Here is a 15541-nt window from a genome sequence, read left to right on the forward strand (position 1 = left end):
CAACAAATGAGGAAAGTGATGGGTTTAAGAGCAGACTATGTAAAACTGAAAAACTGGGGAAGGAGGAAATAAGCTAGAAAAAAATCCCCCCAAACTAAATTAGTATTAAGATCATTACAGGAAGAGACATGTTGGCTCCAAGATAAATCAGTGGGGACTCAAAGTCATGGAAATGGATAAAAGGCAGATTGAATACTTATTTCCCAAGTCAGAAAGAAATTTACCTAGTAACTGGGAAGGGAGGAAATTATTTATAATACTGATGAAAAACAAATGTTTTACTGTTTTTCTTTCAGGCGGTTGGGAGTGGGTGGGGGCGGGGTGGTCAAGGAAGCACACAAAGATTAGTTGGTTTTAAAGAATGAGCTGTCTGGCCGGTGTGGTGGCTTCCAGCACTTTGGGAGGCCAGGGCAGGATTGTTTGAGGCCTAGAGTTCAAGACCAGCCCGGGCAACATATTGAGACCCTGTCTCTACAAAAAATATATTTAAAAAAGAATAAGCAGACCAGCCTGGCCAACATGGTGAAACACCACCTCTAATAATAAAAAAAATTGGCCAGGTGGTAGTGGCACATGCCTGTAATCCCAGCTACTCCAGAACTGAGGCAGGGAGGTGGAAGTTGTGATGAACAGAGATAGTGCCACTGCACTCACAGTGCGACCCTGTCTCAAAATAATAAGAAGAAGCAATCTAAGGTGCCCAGAAGGTCCAGAAGAATGCTGGAAATAAAATTTTGAAAACACAGGAGAGCAGTGTGGCTGACGGTAAAATTTTCAATTCTATACATTGATTTATTTACTTTTTTCCAGATACATAGGCTATCTCCTTGCCTTCTACTTGTACTTTACTTTCTATGTACATAGTCGGCCTTAGCACTCTTCCCACCAACTTACCTCTAGTTCAATTTGGGGTACTATGCAAAAGTAAACCGGAAAACTTCAGGCAGGTGAAACTTCAGGCAAGTTTTCAGGCAGGAGTAAAGGAATTCCACCAGTTACCCTACTTAGAGCTTTCTCTGACCACAACTACAAGCTGCCTACCAGGTAGAGCTTGGATTTTTAGTTTACCAAATTTGGAAAGCTGTGAATTCCTAAAAACAGTACAATGTCCAAACGTTTTTCTTTCATTCCACTTACGAAGGTTTTTCACAAATGTTACGTATCCCCTTCCATTATGCTATAGATTACTGTGTCCCATTACTATAATAATGGCCTTGTTCAGGCACCTGTCAGGTACACACAGTAGTCATAAAATAACCAGCCTAATAAAATGCCCAACCCTATTAACATATGCTACCTCCCACACCTAAAAGTCTTTTCTTGTATGTTAATGTATTCTTTAATAAATATATATTTAGGCTGGGCACAGTGGCTTACTTACGCCTGTAATCCCAGCACTTTGGGAGGCTGAGGTGGCGGATCACAAGGTCGAGACCCCATTTCTACTAAAAGTACAAAAATTAGCTCGGTGTGGTGGGATGAGCCTGTAATCTGAGCTACTTGGGAGGCTGAAGCAGTAGAATCACTCGAACCCAGGAGGTGGAGGCTGCAGTGAGCCCACATCATGCCACTGCACTCCAGCCTGGCAACAGAGAGAGACTCAGTCTCAAAAAAATTGTATTTAATATGTTAATAAAATTCACTTCCTATTTTTTTTCCAAAATAGAAAACTGAGGCTAGGCAGGAAATAAGTTACTCTTTGGCTAATTTTTGCACATCAGCCAATTTCTATGGTGGTGTTGGATCACGAGGTCAAGAGTTCAAGAGACCCCATTTCTACTAAAAGTACAAAAATTAGCTGCGTGTGGTGGCACGCGCCTGTAATCCCAGCTACTAGGGAGGCTGGGGCAGGAGAATCACTTGAACCCAGGACGCGGAGGCTGCAGTGAGCTGAGATCATACCACTGCAGTCCAGCCTGGCAACAGAGAGACTCAGTCTGAAAAAAATTGTATGTAATATATTAATAAAATTCATTTCCTATTTTTTTTCCAAAATAGAAAACTGAGGCTAGGTGGAAATAAGTTAATCTTTGCCTAATTTTTGCACATGAGCCAATTTCTATTTGTAGAAATATATTAGTTGAGTGCCAGCTTTAAGGTCTGCCCCTTACTTGGCATGCTTGGGTATGACTCTAAGTATAATCTAATGCTTAATTTTCTCATCTACAAAATGGTGATAATGATAGTATCAACTTCACAGGTATAGTGTGAGCTTTCCTGGCACACAGCATGTGTTTAGCAAACATTAGCTATTATTAAGCAATATCACTAAGCGTAAAGGTTTTCATATAAATAGTGCAGTAGAAATTTTGTTGGCTTTTTCATTATTTGAAATTTGTCTTTAACATATAGTAAAACATCTTTCAAAGTCATTCAGATTTATATATAGGATATTCACTGCAGGGTAAAGAAACGTATACAGGATTACTTATATAAGCACATGCATTCAACAACTGGAAAGAAATAGCCATTTTTATCATTTTACTGTTATCTCTGGGTGATGGCATTATTGATGTGTTTTTTTTCTTTATACTTAGTTTTCAAAACATTTCTTAAATGTACTTTGTTAATTGAGGTCAACAATTATTTGCCAAAGGAAAAGACATTTTTTAAGTAACTTGTATTACAGAAGTCCTAAGGAGAATAATTCCCTTTCTAACTTGCTGGTTTACAGCCTTATGTAGCTATACACCACAAAGTAGTAAATACTAAGTAATACTCTTCTAGTAAAGACTAAGTGAAAGATAAGGTTAAAATTACTTCACAAAATGGAGTTCAGATTACCTGAGTGTGACTTAAAATTTTTATGATGAAGAATTTAAAAAATACACAAAAGGTACAGTCAATACAAGCGTCCATGTACCAATGAAGTCTTCAACCATTATCAACATTCAACTTCTCTATTCTACCAGCTACTTTATTATTTTAAAGCAATCCCAAGCATGATATTTTTGAGGATATGTCTTTTTTGCTTTTTTGGTTTTTTTTTAGACAGAGTCTTGCTCTGTTGCCAGGCTGTAATGCAGTCGCGCAATCTTGGCTTACTGCAACCTCTGCCTCCTGGGTCCAAGCAATTCTGCTGCCTCAGCCTCCCGAGTAGCTGGCACTACAGGCATGTGCCACCACGCCCAGCTAATTTTTGTATTTTTAATAGAGACAAGGTTTCACCATGTTGGCCAGGATGGTCTCAATCCCTTGACCTTGTGGTCCGCCCACCTTGGCCTCCCAAAGTGCTGGGATTACAGGTGTGAACCATCATGCCCGGCCAGGTATCTATTCTTAAGTCGTCTAAAGAATCTCTGGTAAATTACAATATATGGCTACATATTTCCCTCATCTTAGTATTACTCCCCTTTGTAATGCAATGTTGCTGCTCTGCCCAGGATGAGACAATCTTACTTCCCCACCCCAGTCTTGTGTGACTAAGAGAATGCACTGTGACATTTTTAAGATGAGCAAGGTTTTAAGAGGTCTCATAAGCTTCTCTTGGAATGCTGTCCCGAGACTCCTGTGTCATAAATGATCACACAGAGCAGGGCCTAGATGTCAACTAACACCAGCTGCCAAATATGAGTGATGCCATCTTGGATCTCCCAGCCTGGGAAATCCTCCAGCTGAATGCTAGTACACAAGTAAGCCCCAGCAAGATGGGTAGAACTGCCCAACAGGCACCTAGAACTGTAAAAAACAGTAAACAGTTGTTTTAATCCACTAGGTTTTGAGGTGGTTTGTTATGCAGCCATAGAGCAAAGCTTCATAACTTATCCTTTTCTACTGTTACCATTCCATTATCTTATGCCCTCAGTCTCTGAAAACCGATTTTAACTGAGTCTAACTGGAGAACTATCTTAAATATCTAGGGAAGATTACAAGTTCTGAATTACTAAAAGTACACCACTACTACATGATAAACTCATGGCACAAAGGCCAGATTAATCACACAAAATACCAATACAATATTGACTGATTGATTGGAGAGAGGGTCTTGCTCTGCTGCAAAGGCCAGAGTGCAATGGTGCAATCAAGGCTCATTGTAGCCTTGACCTCTTGGGTTCAAGTGATCATCCCACCTCAGCCTCCTGAGTAGCTTGGACTACAGGTATGCACCACCACACCCAGCTAGTTCCTGTATTTTAGTAGAGACAGGGTTTCACCATATTTCCCAGGCTGGTCTCGAACTCCTCAGCTTAAGCAATCTGCCTGTCTCAGCCTCTCAAAGTGCTAGGATTACAAGAGTGAGCCACCATGCTCAGCCCCAAAGTAGTATTTCAAGAGTCTTCCAGAAATACAAACAAGGGAGAGTTACAATTTCATTATTTATATATACTTAGCATATCCTTTTCTTAAAAAAAAAAAATCTGCTTCTGGGGAAAACTTTTTTTCCTTAGTGGGAAATCATAGTAAACAAGGAGACATGGAAGCTAAGGGTGGGTCAATGAGGGAATCACTGTGCAAGTTCACACATTTTGGGCCTTAAAAAAATCATCTTTCTTAATTTTTGGCTGACAAATATTTAAAACACAAGAAAATGATATACCCAAACCTTAAAAAATTAGAAAAAAGTTTAACATCCCATGAGAAAATATGACTATGATGTTAAGTCTACACTATACCACTTTAAAAGACAAAGTGTTCTCCTTGAAGTGAATTTAATCTCTAAGCATCGAGTTTCAATCTTTATTCACTGAGTGGAAACCATTTTAGGGTTCTTTCTATAAAGTGTGAAACATCACACTAATGTGCAATGATCATAATGGAAAGATAACTACTTTTGAGGTTCAAAACTTGCCTTCTTTTTAAGCTGCTGACAAAAATGGGTGTAGAGCAGCAGGTGATTTTAAAACCAGGTATTCAACTTACCTAGTCTAACCGGTAGAGTCAGAGAAATATATTTGAGGGCAGGAAAAATGAGCTCTGATCATGTAAGTTCACGCCAGGATAGAAACGTTGTAAATTAAGATTAATGAAAATTAAATCCCAGCATGCTGTGGCTCACAAGCAGGCCTGTAATCACAGTGCTTTGGGAGGCTGAGGCGGGAGGATTGCTTGAGCTAAGGAGTTGGAGGCACGCCTGGGCAACATGGCGAAACCCTGCCTCTATAAAAAATACAAAAATCAGTCAGGCATGGTGGTGCATGCCTGTAGTCCCAGCTACCTAGTAGGCTGAGGTGTGACAATTGCTTGAGGAAACTGGGGCTGCAGCAGCCTGGGCAACAGGGTCTCACTCTTATGATTAGCAAATACTGTATATTAAGATAAAATTTTTGACTGCAATTGAATTCTGCTTTGGTGAATTCAAGTAACCTTAGTAGGAACTTAAAATCTGATTCCTTTTAAATTATAATCATTCTAATGTGATCAGTTGATTCACTTATTTAACAGTTAAAAGCTTCTTTAGCTTAGTTTAATTTGTTGTTTAAAATTACTGGCACTTAATTATCTATGGTAACAGAAGGATATATCAGTAAAGATAATCTAAAAATTATTTTTATTTTGTTAAGGAACACAATAGCTCTCCATTCCACAGAATAGAGCACTAACTTTATTTTTATTTATTTATTTTTTAGAGACAGGGTCTCACTCTATGGCTCAGGCTGGAGTGCAGTAAAGCTATTATCATACATCACTGCAGTCTCCAACTCCTGAGCTCAAATGATCGTCCTGCCTCAGCAGCCTAAGTAGCTAACAGTAGTAGTGTGCACCACTACATCTGCAAAGATGGGGTCTTTGTGGCCCTGGCTGCTCTTGAACTCCCGGCCTTAAGCGATCCTCTCACCTTGACCTCCCAAAGTGACGGAATTATAGGAGTGAGTCACCACATCCAGATACTAATTTTCTGGTACAGTAGAGAACGTCTTTCATGTCAGGCTCTAACTTACCATTCAATGTATGTTTCAGCTACAGGAACAAATCATGAATTCCTAAAACAAAATATCATGACGTTGCACAGTTTCTTTATCAAAGTCCTAGCGATCCTTCACATCTTAGTTCAAGCAATAAATAAATTCTGTAAAATTTCCAAGATTAAGTACCCCTCCTCTATGCTCCCACAGAACTACTGTACAGTCATACTAAGATAATAATAGTTGTTTATACATTAGTCTGATGACTAAACAGTGAGTTGTGGAGGGCAGATGCCATGTTAAGCTCATTCTTGTAATGTGAAGCTCTCTGTAATTTGTAATTTGAGTACAACAAATCACAAATTATCCAAAAAAAGCTTTAAGATATTTGACAGATTTTGCATTATAAAATTATTTTCCTACAATACAATGTCAAAATGTATGCAATTCTTGAACATACAGCAGATAAAGAGTTGTGTGAGGTGGGTATGGAGCAGACTAAATGCTGGCTACAGGAGAGTCACGGATGATGACTTTTGTGTCCATGTTTGTTACCTGACATCTTCATGTAGAACATACCTGGGCATCCTCATCCTTCATCTGGGAAAATAAGCCCTCTCCCAGGGTAGCAGAGAAAAGAAACCATTTGTACTTGAGTAAGTAGGAACTCTTATTCAAGACACCTGACCCAGCATGAAACTGGAAAAAAACCAAGACTAGTATTATGCCCGCCAGTGACTGCTTCACACACCACCTCAGCAAATGTAATCTTCTCTAGAAATTAACTGCCATGTTTCTGAGACAATCTTATGAGCTTAAATAATTATGGCAAAAATCAAGACTCAAACCCAGGTCTTCTGAGTCTGGTGCTACTATCTTATACACCAGTGCTGTTTCCCGAAATGCTGTAGAGTTGTTAAATGAAAATATTATACTGACCCCATTTCTCAAATTAACTTTTTGCTACCTCAAGGAAAAGATCTAGTTACACTACGTGTGTGCCTTTTTAGTAACTGTACATTGTTTGATTTTTACATCAAAAATTCATCTTTAACACTACCTCTTGGTTCTGGACAGAAACGTGGAGATTTAAAATAACATCTAATCAGAAAAAATATCTAATCAATCCTACAAAATGGGGGGGGGGACTCGCTAAATGTAGTTTTGACACATTTAACATTAATCATGACGAACTTATTACTCTGATACTTTCCCAATATATTTACTTTGGTACTTGGGAGAAAGTATTAAGTGCAGCATTTTAGGGGGAGTGGGTGGACACATTCAACTTCAATACGCAGTTTCACCAAAATGAGGGAGTTTCCTACTGCCGGCGCCTTCCACATTTTTACTTCTTAGGCCAACAGGTCCATCTTTAACACAATCATCTACTTCGAGTTGCAAAACCCACAATTCGCTACAACACAAAAATAACTCCCAGGGCGTCAAGATATTCAAAAACTGGAGTTACCAACAAGCCAATCTTGGTCGAATCTAAGGGCCTGCTGAAATCACTTCGACTCCAGGCCGGGCTGGCGGAGCCAGAGCCCTGCCCGACTTCTCCCCGCGCTCACTGGCGAGCTCCCGCGCGATACACGCTGCCCGCAGGGCTCCGAGGACCCCCCGAGTACCGCGGCCCAAGAGGAGGCCACCCTGCGCGTCAAAGGAGGGCTCAGGCCTTTCCCCCTTATCAGCCACACGTCTCTGAGGAAGACACACAATCTGCCCCCTCCATCCGCCACAAACGCCACTACGGGACAAAAGGCCCCTGGCAGGGGAGGCCTGCGCCGTGCCCCTCTTCACACCAGTGGCCCCGGACCAAGCTCCTCCATCCTATCTGGAGAGGAAGAGGCCTGCGCGTCCGCAGGCCTCTTCGTTTCCTCCCCTCCCCCACTCGCGGCCTGGTCCCAAACTAGCTCCCGGGACGGAGAAGAACGAGCTCCGTAGTTCATTACCCCTGCTCCTGAGCCAGCACTGACCAGGGCGCGTTCCGCTCGCAGCGACCCGCACCGTCGCCTTCCTCCTTGGAGTTCTAGGCCCGTGACTGCGGAAAAGCAGTCCGCAGCGAAGCACAATGGCGCCCGCCCCTCTCCCAGATCCGGCGCAGAACCAGCCGCCACCGTTAAGTGCCCCTCCCTGCTCCTACTCCCCCCACTTCGCGGACTTCCTGGCTTCTCGCGAGAGTGGCGGCGCTGCGGGGATCGAGAGCTGCGGGCTGGCTGGACGTACCCCACCGCGGGGTGGTGCTCTGACAGCGGGAACCGTTGAAGGGCTGCCCCCAGGAAGTCAGCGAGACGCCACTGGTAAGCGGCAGCGGCTGGCTAGCCTTCGTGCGGGCAGCTGGGCTGGCGAGTGTGCAGGTGCCGGGAATTGGAGGCCCGGCCCTGGGTGGTCATCCCCACCCGGTTGGCGTCCCCGCCCGGCGAGCGTCTCTGAGCCAGCCCCTTCCCTCCTGGGCGCCGGGTCCCCGCCCACAGGCTCTTGCCTACCTGCGGGCCCCGTAGTCGAAATAACGCCCAGCTCTTTGGCTTTTTTTTTTTTTTTTTCTTTTTCTGGCGCTTGGTAAGTGGCGCAGTGAATGTTGAATTGAATCAAGCACTGCCTTTTCCTACCTCCCACCTCCCCGCTTGTCTCCCTGCCCGCCTTGTGTGATCTGACTGACTTCCCCTTAAGAGTTGGAGCCTGTTTGTCCAACCTTGTGATAGTTTCCTTGTGGTAAATCTTGGTGATGGTGATCATGTCTTTTAAAATCGTGATACTAACCTTTAATAGCGTAGCTATCGATTTAGCAGTAAACAAATTCACCTATTTAGAAAGACGGAGGAAAATTGTGAGGTGAATGGTCTGGTGAATATTAGATGAAACTTTCAAAGAACTGTAAATGTGGCAAAGTAAGATTTAAATGAGTACTAATAAACAAAAGGGAATAGGTTAGGGAAAAGCTACAGTTTATGTGGAAATATTTAGATGACTTGTTGATTTGGAATAATTAATCAAAAGTTCTTTAATGGAAAAGATCAGTTATTGAAACTTGGAAGAATACTGAAAGGCACTTGATTTTTTAAATGACTATTTTGTTAAGGTATTAAAAGTAATCCTTTGGATCCAAATAATTTTAATAAGTGAAACAATGTTTATATGTATTTTACATCTGTTTCTATGTCATTACATCTGAAGAGAATGCAGTATCAATCACTATCATCCTTATTTTACTGTTTTAGGGACTAACAGACTGTCCATGTTTCACTATGATAAATTCTAAAATACTATACATTTTAAAGATTTAAAGTTTAGTATTTTAAGTTGGCATGTTAAGTGCCCATCTAACTTTTAGGCTATGAGGTGAAAATAAGCATCTGGTATGGGATAAAGTGAATAGAGATTACTTTTGAGGAAATTAATTTGCCCTTTAAAGAAAAAAAATTTTTTTCCAGCCTGTTCAAGTGCCCCTGCAGCATTGTGGTTATAGATATCATGTATACACCCTGAAGAACCAGACTGTATGGGTTCAAATTCCAGCCCTGCCTGTTACTACCTTTGTTATCTCAAGCAGTTCCTTAACCTCGCTAAACCAAGGTTTCCTGTAAAATGGGGTTCATAACAGTACCCATCCCCTATAGGATTGTTGATTAGATAAGATAATGCATCAGTTCCTGCATTCCATAATTGTTAGCTATTACATACCATGTCTGAACCACCAATAATATTGTCTCTTTCTGTGACTTACTATTACATAGGTCCATTAAACATCTTCTCAAGATTATTCTATGCTAAGAGAAATGACTGCACCCTTTTCCTGAGCTATGGCAGTCAGACCTGGCAGTGGTAACTACTCTACAGAACTCCCAAACCTGGCAAGGATGGTGCAGATTTTGGCAGATTATGGCTTTGTCCCTCTCCAGCACTGATGATATTATGGAGTGAGTATGACACCAATTTCCTATGCTAAACAGAGCTTCCAGATTCTAGTTTTTTATTGGTGCTAGTAAATAGATAAAGACCACTGATAAATACGTTTTTACTATTTAAGAATGGTTTGTTGTGTTTCTTTTTAATGTACTCTCTCTGATTTCAGTATTCAGGTAATTATCATGAGTGATAAATAATTATTGAGGTTTTGCTATGCTAAAGACATTTTGCTAGGAATTATGGATGTGAATAGGTCATGGAAAATGACCATATTTTCTTAACTAAAAATCAGGACAAAGTGATTTGACAGGCAAGTGTTTGAAGTCAGAACTGTTGCAGACAATCTAGACGCCATGGTTGCCTTTTATCCACAGAGTTCCCTCACTTTACCTTCCCTTGCTAAACTTTTTATCCTTTATGAGTGACTCTGACATACCTTTCTGTTTCTACATATCTTTGTTCACCACTCACCTTAGTTTTCATTTTTGAACTTGGCTTCTTCTCTAAGTTAACATCTTATTGACTATTACTAATTTTTCCTTTTATTTTATAAACCTGTCTGTCATTTAGCCATGGTCATTCAGCCGTTTACTGTTATGTTTTGAGTATTTCTTAGTACTCACCTGATAGCTTAAAATGCTCTTTCAGATAATTGAATTTCCAAGTACTTGTTTTCCCCTCTTTTTTATCATCCCACAAGCTAACCTTGTAAGAAGCTTCTCTTTGGCAAGAGCAGTTGTACAGATATCCTTCACTTTGCAAAAATGGTGGGACATTGAAAAGATGTGGTTACATTTGCTTTTTGCAAATCATATAATTTTATTGATACATAATATTTGTAAATATTTGTGGGGCACATGGGATATTTTGTTACATGCACAGAATATGTAATGATCAAGTCAAGGTATTTAGGATAGTCATCACCTAGAGCATTTATGACTTCTGTGTTGGTAGTATTTCAAGTCTTCCCTTCTAGCTATTTTGAAATATACAATATGATGTTGTTAACTAGTCACTCTGCTCTGCTATCAAACATTAGAACTTACTCCTTTTATCTAACTTTAAGTTTGTACACATTAACCATCCTCTTTTTGTCCCCACCCCCCACCACACACATACCCTTCCCAGCGTCTGGTAACTATCATTCTACTGTCTACCTGTATGAGAACAATTTTTGGTTTTTTTGAGACGGAGTCTCGCTCTGTCGCCAGGCTGGAGTGCAGTGGTGTGATCTCAGCTCACTGCAACCTCTGCCTCCCGGGTTCAAGCGATTCTCCTGCCTCAGCCTCCCAAGTAGCTGGGATTACAGGCATGTGCCACCATGCCCAGATAATTTTTATATTTTTAGTAGAGACGGGGTTTCACCATGTTGGCCAGGATGGTCTCAATCTTTTGACCTCATGATCTGCCCGCCTTGGCCTCCCAAAGTGCTGGGATTACAGGCATGAGCCACTGTGCCCGGCCGAGAACAACTTTTTTAGCTCCCACGTATGAGTGAGTACATGCAGTATTTGTCTTTCTGTGCCTAGTTTATTTAACTTAACATAAGGCTCTCCAGTTTCATCCATGTTGCTGCAAATGACAGGATTTTATTCTTTTATATGGCAAAATAATTTTTCATTGTGTATATGTACTACATTTTCTTTGGCCATTCATCCATTGATACACACTTAGGTTGATTGCATATCGTTGTTATTGTGAATAGTACTGCAGTAAACATAGGAGTAGAGGTTTGTCTTTGATATACTGATTTCCTTTCCTTTGAGTGAATACCTAGTAGTGGAATTGCTGGATTATATGGTAGTTTTTTTTATGTGTGTAGTTTTTTGAGAACTCTCCATACTATTTTCCATAATGACTGTACTAGTTTACATTCCCATATCAGTGCATAAGCGTCCCTTTTCTCCACATCCTTGCCAACATCTTGGTTTTTTTTGTCTTTTTGATAGTAGCCATTCTAACTGGGCTAAGATGATATCTCATTTGTGGTTTTGATTTGCATTGTCTTGGGGATTATGATGTTAACTATTTTTTCACATGTCTGTTGGCCATTTGTTTGACTTCTTTTAATAAATGTCTATTCAGATCCTTTGCCTGTTTTTAATGGAATTATTTGCTTTTTTGCTGTTGAGTTTGAGTTCCTTATTTTTACTGTTCTTATATGTTTTTTCTAATGTTATGGATATTAACCCCTTTTCAGATGAATAGTTTGTAGATATCTTTTCTCCCATTCAGCAGGTTGTCTCTTCACTTTATTGGTTGTTTCCTTTGCTGTGCAGTATCTTTTTAGTTCATAGTCCCATTTGTCCTTTTTTGTTGCCTGTGCTTTTGAGGTCTTATACATAAAATCTTTGCCTAGACCAGTGTCCTAGAGTGTTTTCCTTATGTTTTCTTCTAGTAGCTTTATAGTTTTGGGTCTTACATTTAAGACTTTAATCTATTTTGAATTGATTTTTGTATATGGTGAGAGATAGAGGTTGTTTCATCCTTCTGCACATGGATATCCAGTTTTTCCAGCACCATTTATTGAAGAGAGTTTTCTTTTTCCAATATACATATAATTTTAAGTTGTAGATACAATTTTACTTGGGATGAGACAAGAGTACTTATAGTGAGGTCCCAGAGTTGAAAAGAAGGGATACCAATTTCTTCTCAAATAGGAATATTATTAATCCCTAGAGAGAGGAAATAGTATCATCAAACAACTTAACAGTCCACCATTTAAAGTAGATTTCAGTCTATAGATTCAGGATCTCTACTTCTTTTTTTTCCTTTTTTTATCCAGCCCATAATGTCATGAGAACTCCTACTTCTGAGGGATATATTACTTAAAGGTCCATTGCTTTTAAGTCTTGGTTGTAAGAAATTCCTTTCATAACAAAAATAATAAACTCTCAATTTAGTGCCTTTATAAATTTTATTTTTTCAACATCAAGTTTTATTTGAAGTTGCCACATTTAATAAATGAACATCCAAAACATCCTGTTGGTTGACTTCTGCTGGATCAGCATCAAAACCTCTTAAATCCCTAAGCCAATATTTAAAAGGATATAGAGGCCAGATGCAGTGGCTCACACCTATAATCCCAGCACTTTGAGAGGCTGAGTCAGGAGGATGCTTGAGACCTGGAGTTTGAAACCAGCCTGAGCAACAAAGCAAGACCCTGTCTCTACCAAAAAAATTTTTTTAAATTAGCTCTGTGCATTGCTGCCTGCCTGTAATCCTAGCTACTTTTGAGGCTGAGGCAGGAGGATTGCTTGAGCCCAGGAGGTTAAGGCTTACAGTGAATGAGGCTTTCACTGCATTCCAGCCTGGGTGACAGACCCTGTTTCAAAATAAATAAATAAAAGGATATTAAAACACATAAACAGAGTACCATCTTGAAACTCTCTCTGAGAAACCTCTCTCTTATATCTAAGCTTACAATCTAGATCTCACTGTTTCTAGAAAGATCATTCCTGCTTATAGTTACTGTAGAATAACTAGCCTCACCAGAAACAATTCTCAATTTATGGAACACTTGGAATTCAGACCTTGCACACTGCCTGAAATACATAAAATGCTTAACAAAAGCAGATATATTTTATTCATTTTTTTAAATATGTGAGGACTCATTCCATTGCCTAGGCGGTGGCACCATCATAGCTCACTGCAGCCTCAAACTTCTAGGCTCAAGCTGTCCTCCTGCCTCAGCCTCTCAAGTGATTGTGACTACAGGTGTGCCATGACTGTGTGGGGCTATTTGTTTTTAAATTTTTTCTGCCCAGGCTGGTCCTGAACTCCAGGCCTCAAGTGATCCTCCCACCCTGGCCTCCTGAAGTGCTGGAATTACAGGCATGAGCCACCACACCCAGCTGTATTTTATTTTATTTTATTTTTTTGAGACGGAGTCTCACGCTTGCCTCTCAGGCTGGAATGTAGTGGCTCAATCTTGGCTCACTGCAACCTCCGCCTCCCAGGTTTGAGTGATTCTCCTGCCTCAGCCTCCCGAGTAGCTGGGACTACAAGTGCCCACCACCACGCCTGGCTAATTTTTGTATTTTTAGTAGAGATGGGGTTTCACCATGTTGGCCAGGCTGGTCTTGAACTCCTGACATCAGGTGATCCTCCTGCCTCGGCCTCCCAAAGTGCTGGGATTACAGGCATGAACCACTGTGCCTGGCCAACAGCTATATTTTATTATTAGTATTATTATTATTGTTAATAGAGATGAAGTCTCAGTACATTACCTAGGGTGGTCTCAAACTCCTGATCTCAAATGATCCTCCTGCCTTGGCCTCCCAAAGTGCTGTGATTATAGGTGTGATCCACCATGCCCAGCCCTATTTTTTATTATTGATAAAACTAGGAATTGGAAAACTGTGGTACACGGACCAAATGTAGCCCACTACTTATTTTTAAATACTTTTATTGGAACACAGATATGCTGATTAGACTGTGTACTGTCTACTGTTTTATATTATGTATTAGTCAGGATTCCCCAGAGAAATAGAACCAATAGTATACAATACATATCTGACTGTCAAGATATTTATTTTAAGGAATTGGCTCACGTAATTGTGAAGCCTGATAAGTTTGAAATTTGTGGGGCAGGTTCACAAGCTGCAAACTAAGACCAGAGTTTATGCTGCAGTCTTAAGGTAGAATTTCTTTTCTAGGAAACTTCAATTTTTGCTCTTAAGACTGATTGGATGAGGCCCATCAACATTATCAAGAGTAATCTCTTTAAAGTAAACAGATTGTAGATATTAAACACTTCTACAAAATAGCTTCACAGCAGCCCGGATTAGTGCTACTTAAGTAACTGGGTACTCTAGCCTTGCCAAGTTGTCGTATAAAATTAGCCATCACAGTTTAACTGCTTTCACCCTACAGTTTAGTAGTTGTCACAGTTTAGTAGTTGTGACAGAGATGGTATGACCTAGAAATCCTAACATATTTAGTACCTGTTACAGAAAGTTTGCTGACCTCTGGAGTAAGCCATAAAACCAAATTGAACTAACCTCTGTTCTTGCAATAGTGTTCAGCCAAATGTACACGTGTGTGTGTGTGTATACACACACACACAGACACGCACATGAGCTTCAGAATTATAGTAATCAAGGACCATCCTTGGCCTCCATGACCACTTCAGACTACATTTTTTTGAGATTGGGAGCAGAAGGGGATACTGATATAAATTCCTTGAACATTTCTTCTGGCAAGTTAGGCTATATCCTCTTTTATCTTAAAATTTTTTTTCATGTCCACATATGTATACAGTTTTATAAAAAGCTATATATGTGATTGTATCATACCTACTATTTTAATGTAGTCCTTTTCTTTTCCATTTTTCATCTTTTTCTTGCCTTTTTCTTTTCCTTTTTAAATTTGGCTTTCCTGCTTCTGTTTACTACTCCACAAACATCCTTTGCAACTGATGTTGACCAATTACTGTGTATCCTCCCACTTTATTTTCTGCATGGTCACACAATCATAAAAGAGCATGTGTGTGTTATATATATTTAGAGAAATACTGGTAATGATAGAGTTCTTTTTACCATTTAATTTATAAAATGAAATCAAATTTAAGCATGCATCTTCATCTAACTTTTTTCATCCTATAGTCCCTTTTCTCAGAATCCCTATTTTTGTTTAGTTGTTTAGCCTTTCTTTTGGATTTGTAGTAGATATTTTCACTCTGCTGCCTTCACAGTGTTTTTTTCATTTCTATTGATTTTACATGTAGTATTTTTTTGCCATAGATAGGTTTATATCATAAAATGTGTTAATGATTTCTTTAATAAGTT

The 15541-nt window shown here is 39.9% G+C and overlaps 2 protein-coding genes across 25 annotated transcripts in view; one reads left to right on the plus strand and one right to left on the minus strand.

Moving 5' to 3' along the window:
- MARCHF7 (membrane associated ring-CH-type finger 7) overlaps positions 1 to 7962 on the minus strand; it is a 56025-nt gene extending 48063 nt beyond the window's left edge. For 2 of the 7 annotated variants that reach the window (XR_010344595.1, XM_012454850.3), the window contains exon 1: positions 7823 to 7961. The gene's annotated coding sequence lies outside the window, so the exon portion shown is untranslated. Of the gene's footprint in view, positions 1 to 7798 lie in introns of all 7 variants that reach the window. The other 5 variants (XR_001107883.3, XM_012454851.2, XR_010344596.1 and 2 more) reach the window with 4 other exon arrangements.
- A 105-nt stretch (positions 7963 to 8067) lies between these two features.
- The window catches only part of BAZ2B (bromodomain adjacent to zinc finger domain 2B), a 432545-nt gene continuing 425071 nt past the window's right edge, over positions 8068 to 15541 (plus strand). For 10 of the 18 annotated variants that reach the window (XM_064382707.1, XM_064382702.1, XM_064382708.1 and 7 more), the window contains exons 1-2: positions 8069 to 8146; positions 9581 to 9763. The gene's annotated coding sequence lies outside the window, so the exon portion shown is untranslated. Of the gene's footprint in view, positions 8147 to 9580; positions 9764 to 15541 lie in introns of all 18 variants that reach the window. The other 8 variants (XM_064382711.1, XM_064382695.1, XM_064382705.1 and 5 more) reach the window with 1 other exon arrangement.

This window comes from Aotus nancymaae, unplaced genomic scaffold (assembly GCF_030222135.1).
Source record: "Aotus nancymaae isolate 86718 unplaced genomic scaffold, 86718_ANA_hifiasm-v0.15.2.pri h1tg000029l, whole genome shotgun sequence".
Classification (NCBI taxonomy): Eukaryota; Metazoa; Chordata; class Mammalia; order Primates; family Aotidae; genus Aotus; species Aotus nancymaae.